Genomic DNA, 9,529 nt, shown 5'->3' on the forward strand with positions numbered 1-9,529 from the left:
TACGTTTTTCATTTAAAATAATAATTAAATTGTAACTATAAAAATAAATAAAAAATTAAAACAAAAGATTTATGCAAGTAGGAAAATGAAAATCTATTGAAATATGTATTGAAAATCTATTTGGCCATAGATGGCGGGCTGTTGGATGTCTTGCGGCTAGAGGGGCTCGGAGGTCTACTGGTCGGGGTGCTAGGTCTGCTCTGGGTTGAGGGGCTCGAAGGTGGACAGGGCAACAAAACCTGGTGGGAGACGGATGCAGGACGAGCTGAGGGCCTCTATGATAAGCGCAAGCTTACTTCTCAGGTTAGCCACTTCATGTGTCAATGTTGTGACCTTGCCCTTTGACTGCATGGATGAAGAGGCCCAGTTTCACACTGACGAGCATGCCCCATTCCCCTGCAATACTTCATCTACCTCCGACTGAGGGTCTGATCCATGGTCTTTGTCAGTAAAAGAAACCTCGCATCCACGGGTGGATCAACAGACTCGACCAGGGTGTTAGGGGAAAGCTGGGAAGTGGACACCTAAATAATGGATTGGCTTTTCTCCACCAACGTTGCCTAAGACAATAAGATAGAAAATTTTAATAATAATTAATATTGAATTAATTTTTATATATACTTGAAAGCATAAGAGACTAATTAAGAATTCAATTATATTTACATGCAATTGCTTGGCCAACTCATCCTCGGGTCGAACATAAACATCCTTAAAGAAGTCGATCTAGGTAATTTTCAACCCCCCTGAAAACAGAAAAAGATAAGAAGAATGTTAGTGCGCAAAAAAGAAATTAATATTTGTCACATTTAAAAATTGGAATATTAACACTTTATTACCTGTCGCGCCTCCATCCTATATGATAAGGGCCTTGAACTCGAGTGGTGGAGAAAAGTCTTCTTGTCCTAGTTGATCTTGTCGGCTTTTGCCTTCTTCTATTATACAAAAAATGAAGGTATTAGTTGTAGTATTAAACAATATTTTGTATCTAACCAACAGTTACAATAGTTGAAGCCCACAATTTGGCATCAAACACGGAATTGAAGCATGGAACATATTTTAATCAACAAAAAATATTTTATCGATTTAAAGAATAAGGAAATGAACGGAGTTTTTTTTTTTTTATATTTTACCTGGCCGCGAGCCCTCAGCCACCAATGCGGATGCCAATGCCGATGTCTTGTCAAGGGTGCAGGGGGCGTCGGTGACTTCGCCACGTGCTAAGGGGAAGCGCCACTGAAGACGTCATTGACGTCGGTGCCTAGGCGACCCGAGACCAACCGAATTAATCGGAGGGCAAAGCATAGAGTTCACCTGCGTTGGAGCAGTCACGGCAATAGTAGCAGGTGGGGGAGGCGGCGAAGGTGCAGTAGTCATGGTCCTACGGCAAGAAGTAAGACGAGACATCTACATCCATACCAGAATCAAGCATTTGGATACTGACTTCCACTTTGTTCCTGAAAGAGTGCATAAGGGAGACTTGCAAGTGGAGTACATCTCCATATGTGCTTACATGGGGCTTCATGGTCCTCCATTTTTGCAGCATTGTTCCAATCTCGGTTACTTAGTCATTAACATTCCAAGTTACTATAAAAAGCCATATGGTAATTCCCATTGTAACTAACTCAGCAAGTGAAATAAGATTCCTGTTTCTTCAAACTCTCGACTCCTATTCTTCTTGCTTCTGCATTCTCAGCTTCTTGTACAAATCTTCTGCTACACTGTTATGAAAATCAAGGGTGGGAGAGGAGGCTAGGATTTATAGGAAATTTCGTTTGATATGTTTATTTTTGTTGATGCACAAAATCAGGGAAGACTTTGGAACAACATAAAGTGTCAAGTTTGTGAACTTCACTCGGTTGCTCCGGTTACCTAGTGAGGATAATATGTAAAGAGATAGGAAAGCAAACACAAGATGTACATGGTTCACCCTAAGTTTGGCTACGTCCAAGAAGTAAATGAGTTCTCATTAATAGTGAAGGGTTTACACAATACATAGGTTCAAGCATAATTATCATTAGTGAGTTCTAATGACTAGTTTAAGTACCATAATGACATTAGGGATTAATTGTAGGAGAATGGTCTCCTTTTATAGTTGAGTTGAGTCTTTAGCTTTTGTCCGCGGTCAATGTGGGACTTTATGAGTTTTATTCTGACGTTGATATGTGTCGTGCTGTGATTGGCCTCTTTGTTGGTGGGAAACTCTTGTGATTCAGCAAGGGTGCCTCAGCATGAACCCCTCAGTGGGTCCTTAAAGGTATGACGTTGACCAGTACTCGATAATTTCAGGATTGATCAAGTATGGTACAAACAATTTTTATTAATAATTATTCACTTAAAAAATTGAATAAATATCCTTTAGTAAAATAAGACTGAATGTTGTTACCAAATGATCATGTGCCATCAAGAAAACGTTTAGAATTGTCTTTTTTTTTTTTTTTTAATATATTTAGTTTTGGGCCATTAAACCTAAATTTGTGTTAATATATTAAGGTTTGAGGTAGATTGCAATAATATTCATCAGAAAGACAATTGTGACTTAAGTTTGTACTGTTTAAAGAATAATTAAACAGTGCCACTTAATATTATCGTCTAGCAATGTTCCTCTTCAATTGTAATGAAAGCTCTTAAGTTTGATTTTCGCCAATGACGAATTTGAACCAAATTCTTATAGCTAGTGTATTGTGAATCTTAACCTATTTAACATAAATAATATCAATGTATCAAAAAAATAATTAAACCGTTATCACAAATTTGTTGACATAAGTGATGAGCACGGCTAGTTGATAGCTCTATTTTAGTTGTCTTTACTTGACTGATAAGCTTAAGAGTCAAACACTCAAACTGATTGAATTAATTAACACTGTTTTGGCATTTACTTTAATTAACGATAATGGAGAATGCAAGTGGACGCAGCGATGCTTTTCTGACTTTCTCTTATGAAGATTCAGCCGTACATTAATTCTAGTATTGACTAAGAGGAGTGCTTGTCTTTGTGTATTAATTTCTTAAGATATGATATGGACCCTTGTTTTCTTTTAAATTTTCTCACAAAAGACGGGCAGTGAATCATTAGTTTTAGGAAATCGTTTAGAAAGGAAGTAGATTAGTTTAGTAGTTCGAAGATCAAATTCTAGGGTCTTAGAGCATCTCTATAGGAGATATCAAAATCCTAGGTGGAATGTCACTATACACATTTGACATCAAAAGTCTCTCCAACCGAAAGAGATGTTAAATGTTAATTTGATGGCTGATGTGACAATGTCTAATTTTCTATTTTTCCAGTCGATATGTTTTTTTTTGTTATAAATGATATTTCTAGAATCCTTTTTAAAAAGAAATCAATTAAAATAAATTTTCAAGATCTATTATTTGTGAATTAATGGGATCTATACAATAAAGTAATTAAAAATTATTTGGCATCACCTTTTTTCATATGTCAATCCACATAGTATTAACATATTAGTTGAAGCTTGCTATTACCTTCAAATTTAATTACATGACACTTCACTTTGGATTTAAATGGTCTTAGTGATTTGATGTCAAATTTAACATCAATGTCAAATTTATTTTTAATTCATTTTAATAGTGGGTCCATTTTTCCACTAACATTTTAATCAATAAAAATTTTATTTAATAATTACAATCATTTAAAGCTCTATTTAAATAATAAAATAATATTTGACAATTCGGTTGGAGAATTACAAAATTTGACATAAGGCTTCAGACTACCACATCAGCCATCAATTGTAATTTGACTCTTATAATTTGACATTTCGTTTGGAGATGGTCTTAGCACTTTCCATTTGTGTGAGATGAGAGTAATTAATGCTGCTAGTATGAACTCAAGACTGCGCTCTCCCTTTCCTTTCCCAAAAAGCTATCCCTCTTCCAACAAACGCTAGTCGTCACCCCCTTCGCCGCCAGCCTCTAGCTATGGCTGGGGGCCGGTGGCAGCCTCTCCCTCATTTTCCTAGCTTTTCCTCCCTTCCTTCCCCCCTATTCCCCTTCTCAGCCATCCTCCTCCCCTCACCATTCTCGTTTCTTCCCACCACCTCACTCCGACCCCTCTTTCCTGACCTTTCACTTCTTCTTATCCCCTCCCTTGCTTCTCTCCCACCATTTTGGGTATAGATATACATGGATCTATGCCCTATACCCTGACCCGAGCCTTAACCATTCAAGATTTTCTTCGATTGGCACTTGTTTCCTAGTGTGGGGTTTAGATATGTGTTGCAGGTAGGCTAGATCCCCCTTTATCAACTCGATTTCCATGGTGGTGTCTCCCTCCTGGACGGCTTCGATTATTTCCGCTCTTGAGATTCAACTTGGTCTGGGATCTTGGTGCGTTCGTCTCGTTGGGCTTGGCTCGGCTTGAGCGTATTGGTACGGCTCGACTCGTTGTGGCTTATTTTGTTGTACCTCGGCTCTTCTCATTATGGCATAGCCCGTCTCGTTAAGGCTTGGCTCGGCTTAAGCATGGATGTCGGCGTCCCACTGTCTGGATTTTGTAGGTGGTCTAGGCCTGAGCGCCTCGGTCCCCTTGCTTTTGAGTTGTTCATCAGATCTTTCTCGATGTAGTTTAGTTCTTGTCGCCCTTGTGCACTGCAGTGACACTGGTATTTTGGCTAATTTGGTCTTCGCCTTTGTGCGTTGTTATTGTGAGTCTCGTTTGCTAACGATGACTTTGTTGTGATCTTGCACTTTTGCAATGACTTTTTATGGCCTCGCTATTCAGCGATGATCGTTGTATCTATCAGTCTCTAGTCTGTTGCTGCTATCATTTATTGTGATAGGTCTATACTGGTAGTTTTCTGCGCTTGGCGACTGTGTGATTGAGCTTGTGGGTGTCTACTAGGGGTTTAATGTTATTTGTCTGCTTTGTGCAAATTCATTCCAGATCAATTTATTGGTCATTGGAATTTTGTACCCAATGACACTCTGTAATTACTTGGTGTTGACTAATGAAAGGCTATGCTATCGTTTCTGGTTAAAATAAAAAAAAATAAAAAAAGTATGGACTCAAGATCGGCCCTGAGGGAAGCTGATGTAGGTGCCCGCCAGAGGATAATTTTTTTAGTATATACATATATATGTGTGAGAAAGCCAAGTTGATAAAACATCAAATACGTTGCTACTTTTGCTGAGTTAAGAGGACTCAAATGTGTGAACCTGCATGCTTCCTGACATCACCTTTCCACATGCACTAATCTCATTAACCACCGAATCAATCAACTGTTGGTTCTTTGTTGAATCAACCCCTCATCCCGCTTATTTCTCCATGTAAAAGGATACCCTGGCAACAACGGGGTGGATGAATTTATTTCCTAATGCGAAAATTAAGCATGTGGTGCTGGAAGGTTTGGATCATTCCGTGCTAATTTTGTCTCCCAAAGGGAACTTTCTGAAAGGGCCACGGCGTTTCATTTATGATTCTAGATGGGGGAAGAAGCTGGAATGTCGAGAGATTATCATGGATGCTTGGAGGAAATTGGTGGAGGGTTCATTAGCGTTTAAGGTATGTGAAAAGCTTAAGGGGACGCATCACCATTTGGGAGAGTGGAAGAGGATCACAAAACCGAACTCCCAACGCCGTATTGTGGAGCTTCGTGCAGAGATTAGGAAAGGGGTGGTGGATGGGGGTGTGCGGCAAGACTATATCAGTGGGAAAGAGAAAGATTTGGAGGTGGCTATTAAGGAGGAAGAATTATATTGGAAAGTGAAATCTCGGAATACGTGGCTCCGAGAAAGGGACAAAACTACTAAGTTCTTTCATGCTCAAACGACTCAATGGAGAAGAAGTAATCGGATTTTGGGTTTAGAGGATACCAACGGAGTATGCCAAAAGGAATCCGTATGTGTACAGCAGATTGTGGTTAATTATTTTACCACATTATTTCAGTTTGGCAGTGCTCGGCTGGAAGGAGAGGTGGCGGGTTGTGTGGGAGGAAAGGTTGATTATAGGCAAAATGCATAACTTATTAGGCCATGTTCTATGGATGAAATTAGAGATGTTGTGCACCAAATTCCAGCTACTAAATCTCTTAGTCCTGACGGTTTTACGGCTGGGTTCTTTCAGGATCATTGGGAAGTGGTGGGGGAGGATATTATCCGGATGGTGCAGGCTTTTCACCACTCGAGGAGGTTGTTACAGAAGGTTAATCATACCCATATTGTCTTAATACCGAAGGTGAAGGCTCCGCGAATGATGACAGAACTTAGGCTGATCTCGTTATGTAATGTTGTGTATAAGATAATTAGTAAAGTTCTAACAAATAGGTTGAAGAATGTGATGGACCGGGTTATTAGTGGCAATCAATCAGCATTTGTACCAGGAGGCAGATTCATAATAACATTTTGGTTGTTCATGAAATATTGCGTTCTTTAAAGCAGGGTGTGGAGGGCGAGGAAGGGTCGAATGGCGGTCAAATTAGATATGGCAAAAGCGTATGATCGAGTGGAATGGAGTTTCCTGATTGAGGTTATGAGAAACTTGGGTTTTCATCCACATCTCTACGGTGTCGTATGGTGTGATGGTGAATGGTGTTCCGTTGGGGTACTTCCGACCGGAGAGGGGATTGAGGCACGGTGACCCATTATCACCTTTCCTTTTTTCTCATATGTGCAGAAGCTCTATCAGCTTATATTCGAAAAAATGAAATGGAAGGGCAGATTAGTGGCGTGCAAGTGGCGCCTGGAGCAAATGCCATCTCTCATTTGTCTTTCGCGGATGATTCAGTGGTGTTTTGCAAAGCAGATGAGACGGAGGTTAGGAACGTAATAAAGATATTGGAGAAGTATGGTCAGGAGTCCGGTCAAATCATTAACTTGGACAAAAGTTCTATTTTCTTTTGGAAGGGTTGTTTGAAGATGAATAAAAAGTGTATTGTGTCGAGAACTGAATATTCAAGCAAGAGACGACTTTGGCAAATATTTGGGGATCTAGGTAGATTTTGGACATTCGAAGAAGGCAGTATTTGAATTGGTATGACATGGCATTGAAAGTTGCATAGATGGGTGGGCGGAGCAATTTTTGTCGCCGGCAAGGAAGGAAATATTGATTAAATCGGTGGCAATGGCGATGCCGAATCATGCTATGGCGTGTGTTTAAATTGCCAGTAACCACGTGTAAAGAGATGGAGCGAGTCATTGCTCAATTTTGGTGGAGAAGTCAAGCGAAAACCAAGGGATGTCATTGGGTGGCATGGGATAAAATGATTGTGAGTAAGAAGGTTGGAGGTTTGGGTTTTCGAGACCTTATTGGGTTTAATTTGGCTATGCTTGCTAAAATTAGTTTAAGGGTGTTGTGGAAGCCAGATTCGATGCTTAGTATGGTGCTTCGGGACAAATATTTTCCTAATTCATCTTTTCAGGGACAAGTCAGCAGAAGAAATCATCGTGGGGGTGGAAAGGTATTCTTTTGGGGAGACAAATTTTGCACCGTGGGGTTAGATGGAGGGTAGGGAATGGAGAGAAGGTTCGGATGGCTGAGCCATGGGTACCTAAGCCCTATTCGTTTAAACCGGTGCTGAGGAATATGGATCCTAATACAAGGAAGTATGAGTTAATGACAGCGGATAGGCAAGGGATGGAATCTAGATACACTTGGAATGGGAATGGCACCAGAGGATGTTGAGTTGGTTCGATCTATACTGTTTAGTCGACATGGGTGTGAGTATAAAAGAATTTGGCATTATACGAAGAACGGGGTGTAAACGGTACGATCAGGTTATCATGTTGCAATGGAAATGTTGAAAAATGGTGAGTTTGGAAGGAAAGGGAATGGGATGGCGAGTTCTTTGGGTTTATTGGGAGGGACGTGGAAAAAGATATGGACTCTCGCTGTTCCGCAGAAACTCCGATTCTTTATGTGGAAAGCTGGTAGGAAGGCTTTGGCAGTTAGGCATAATTTGGAACGTAGGCGGATCCGAATAGTGAATAGATGTGAATTGTGTGAAGCAAGTGATGAAACTGAGGCTCATCTTTTCTTTGATTGTGAGTTTAGCCGTATTTTTTGGTTTGGGACGTCATTGCAAATAAATATGGCAGCTATGAGGGTGAATGATTTTTTGGAGGGATGGCAGCAGATTGTAAAGCGTATGGAGAAGGAAATGGATGCTGATTTGATCTTGCAACATGTGGTCTTTGGCTTCTGGCAAATTTGGATGTGTAGGAATGAAATGTTTTTAAGCGGGTGCGGACGTTACCACAAGTGGCGGTGGAGCTATGGCAGCCGCATGTGGAGGAATATAAGAATGCTATGGATGTTACAGTGGGGGAGGGTGGGGCAGATAGGAGAGGTAGGAGGGATGGGGTCGGGTTGGGTTTTGGGGAAGAAATCGGGGAGGGTATGGGTGAGGGGGTGGGAGTATGAGGGAGGGGTGGGAGGTGGGGAAGGAGTAGTTAAGTGGCAGAAGCTGGCTTATTAGGAGTTAAAATTGAACTGTGATGCAGCATGGAGGAAGGACACAAGGGAGAGAGGGGTAGGGTGGGTACTTAGGGACTTTGTGGGAATCCCAAAGTTCACAGGAGGGGTAGGAGGTGGATGGTTTGGGGATGCCACCATGGCGGAGGCGATTAGACAGGACCTAGGGACGATGGTAGGGATAGAGGATTAGGAGGTTTGTATTAGACTGGTGGCGGAATCGAACTCCAAATGCTTGAAAAAGATGCAAAACAAGGAGACCACGGTTGATGTGAATCTCGAGATTTATATCCAAGACATTTGGAGAATGACTAGTTTATTTCAGTTGGTAAGGTTTTGTTTTACCCCTCGTCAATGCAATTGTGCAACCCATTCGATAACAGCGTACGTCGTCAAGCATGGCTAGAGATTTGGCTGAGATAAATTAGGCCCTGGGTTTCTCTTTAATATTTTAGCAGAAGATGCAAATGTAACTTTTCGTATTTAATTTCTAATAAATTCCTATCTTTCAAAGAAAAAAAAAAGTCAATTGTTGGTTGTTACAAAAACGTATTTTGTATACTTAATAAACTATTAATCAGAATAAAATTAAAGGGCATATCCAGGACACTATCCTATTTTACACAACTTTTGACATAAGTTTGTGGAGCTCACTCCGTAATGTATTTCAACGATCTAAACCGTCTTATCTTTTGGAACATCATTCATAAATCATCCTTACAAAAAAAAAATTAGACAATTCCAAAACCATTAAATCATTCATTTATAGTGAAGAAAATGGACGAATATGATTCTACAAAGAAACCCTAATCCTTAATTCAGCAATCATATAGTATCATATTTGTGTGATTTTTTACAGACATAATCTTTGATAGAATCTTGATAGAAAACCTAAAAAATAGACGGTTTGGATTGCTGAAATACATTACAGAGTGAACTCCACAAAAACTTGTGTCGTGTCCAAAAAATGGTGTCACGACAACAATGGTGGTGGTGATGCTCATGGAAAAGTGGTGTTGAAAGCTAGTCCAAAACCCTCCATCTCTACTGATAAATGCTCAACGATTATCTCTACAGCGGTAAAAATCATAACTTGACGGAAAGGAA

At 40.2% G+C, this 9,529-nt stretch overlaps 1 long non-coding RNA gene across 1 annotated transcript; it reads right to left on the reverse strand.

The window, feature by feature from the left end:
* On the reverse strand, window positions 1–1,706 carry LOC125470472. Its single transcript, XR_007252739.1, has 4 exons — window positions 1,131–1,706; window positions 837–932; window positions 664–743; window positions 1–560 (listed from the first exon to the last, which is right to left on the reverse strand). It is a non-coding gene; the product is annotated as an uncharacterized LOC125470472 (long non-coding RNA).
* Window positions 1,707–9,529: the final 7,823 nt, after the last annotated feature.

The sequence above is a fragment of a genome, unplaced genomic scaffold (genome assembly GCF_019419815.1).
Source record: "Pyrus x bretschneideri cultivar Hongxiangsu unplaced genomic scaffold, Pyrus_bretschneideri_v1 Contig5, whole genome shotgun sequence".
Lineage (NCBI taxonomy): Eukaryota > Viridiplantae > Streptophyta > Magnoliopsida > Rosales > Rosaceae > Pyrus > Pyrus x bretschneideri.